Here is a 2,273-nt window from a genome sequence, read left to right as displayed (position 1 = left end):
CGGCGTTTCAGACACATTTTGAGCTGGACCAGGGTACTCGGAATCTTTCTTTCATAGCTCTTAAATCTTGGTGAAACTGTTATCTGTTTTATGGCTCCCAAGAATTTTTTTTTACAACCTCAGTATTGTTCTTTGAATCTTGAAAAGTATGGGTCTTTCACGAGTTCCTTGTTTTTTGACCCCTCTTAAATACAAGCTTTTAGCTTTTCCATGCTCAACGCTACATATTTTCTGCATATGTAGGCAAATCAGTCCCTTTCTTTGTTCAAAGCCTTCACTGTTCTGTTAGACCTACTTTGATGTACTGTGATGCTAGAATGATCTGTCAACCTAGGGTTCCGAAATTACATTTCTTTTCTTTAACGAGCATGTTTTCTCACAGAAGCCATTGTTATCTGCTATCTGGGACCACGTTGAAAGCACTGGTTCTCGTCCGATCACCGAAGTTAAGCAATGTCGAGCCTAGTGAGTACTTAGATGGGTGACCGCTTGGGAAACCGAGGTGCTGTAAGCGTCTCACACTTAGGCGTAGGAGTGGCTGTGCGGTAAGTAGCTTGCTTACTAACCACATGGTTCCGGGTGCAGTCCCACTGCATGTCACCTTGGACAAGTGTCTTCTAATATAGCTTCGAGCCGACCAAAGCCTTGTGAGTAGGTTTGGTAGACGGAAACTGAAAGAAACCCGTCATGTATATATATATATATATATATATATTATATATATATATATATATATATACTAAGTAATTAAGGGTTTAGCAACGATTTGCCTCACCACACACCGAATTTAGAAATAGCAGTCAAAGAGTTATGGCTATTCTTTCTAGCCATAACTCTTTGACTGCTATTTCTAAATTCGGTGTGTGGTGAGGCAAATCGTTGCTAAACCCTTAATACTTAGTATTACTTAAACCTTCCTTGAATGGGACTTTTACATGCCGAAATCTACTTGGTGAAATTAATGATTATTCCAAATTAATTAATTTCACCCTATATTATTATATATATATATATATATGTGTGTGTGTGTGTGTGTGTGTGTGTGTGTGTGTGTGTGTGTGTGTGTGTGTGTGTGTGTGTGTGTGTGTGTGTGTGTACGTGCGTGCATGTGTGTGTGTGTTTGTTCTCCCATCGCTTGACAACCGATGCTGGTGTGTTTACGTCCCCGTAACTTAGCGGTTCAGTAAAAGAGACCGATAGAATTAGTACTAGGCTCAGAAAAAATAAGTCCTGGAGTAGATTTGTTCGACTAAAGGCGGTGCTCCATCATGGTCACACTCAAATGACTGAAACAAATAAAAGAATAAAAGAAATAATAAAAGAATACATACACACACACACACACACACACACACTGGCATAGATATAACTAATATTTTAACATATTGACTTTCGGTAAATCTAGCTGATGAGGACTAACCGAATTTACGATAACCGGCGTATTAGGAGAGTCCGAACCGAGAGTACTAGATTATCCACTCTAGGCTCTCCATCTATCCGGGGTTCTTACTAGAGGTTAGACGAAAATTGTTTACATTCGTTGCCCGCACACATCTTCGTCAGTATACATTCAGTGAAGCTTTACATAGCGTCGTACGGTTAGCGACTGCTATTTCCAGAAAATATTGGTGCTTTGTTGTACCACTGTTTTCTATTTATTACTCTACCTTTACAGTGCTTTATATAGCTGGAAAATAATACTATTGTATTGCAATGATAATATTTAGAATTTTTATATAAAACTTTTTCACTGATCTCAGTTCAGTTTACAGCTAGGCGTTCAACTGAATACTGGCATTGATGTAACGAATATTTTAAAATTCGTCTTTCGGTGAATCTAGCTGATGAGTTTACGATAACAAGCGTATTAGGAGAGTCCGAAACTCGAGTACTAGATTACCCACTTTAGGTTGTCCATCTATCATCCTTGCCCTTTGAAATCTGATTCTGAAGGAATGTCTTTGTGAACTAGCATGTGTCTTTTAAGTCCAGATATTGTCTTACAAGTTTTTTGACATATGACATAAGTCGAAAGAGGCATTACCTCTCATTACCTATCTGGGCATTACGATTTTCATGTGACTTCATATGATTCACATATCCTGCTTCTGACAACAGAACATGGTCACATATAATACATATCCAATGTTCACTGTTGATTACAGTTCCAAGTATAAATGCATACATATTTTTTATATGTATGGACAGGACACTTCGTAAAAAGAACAAGAAAGCATCTTCAAAGCCGTTTTATTTGCTTATTTGCATCATAT

At 38.0% G+C, this 2,273-nt stretch overlaps 1 pseudogene; it reads left to right on the top strand.

Annotated features, from left to right (window-relative positions):
• The first annotated feature begins 397 nt into the window (after positions 1-397).
• LOC115221862 lies at positions 398-514 on the top strand (annotated as a pseudogene).
• Positions 515-2,273: the final 1,759 nt, after the last annotated feature.

The sequence above is a fragment of the Octopus sinensis genome, linkage group LG18 (genome assembly GCF_006345805.1).
Source record: "Octopus sinensis linkage group LG18, ASM634580v1, whole genome shotgun sequence".
Classification (NCBI taxonomy): Eukaryota; Metazoa; Mollusca; class Cephalopoda; order Octopoda; family Octopodidae; genus Octopus; species Octopus sinensis.
This window is presented reverse-complemented; position numbering and strand designations above follow the sequence as displayed.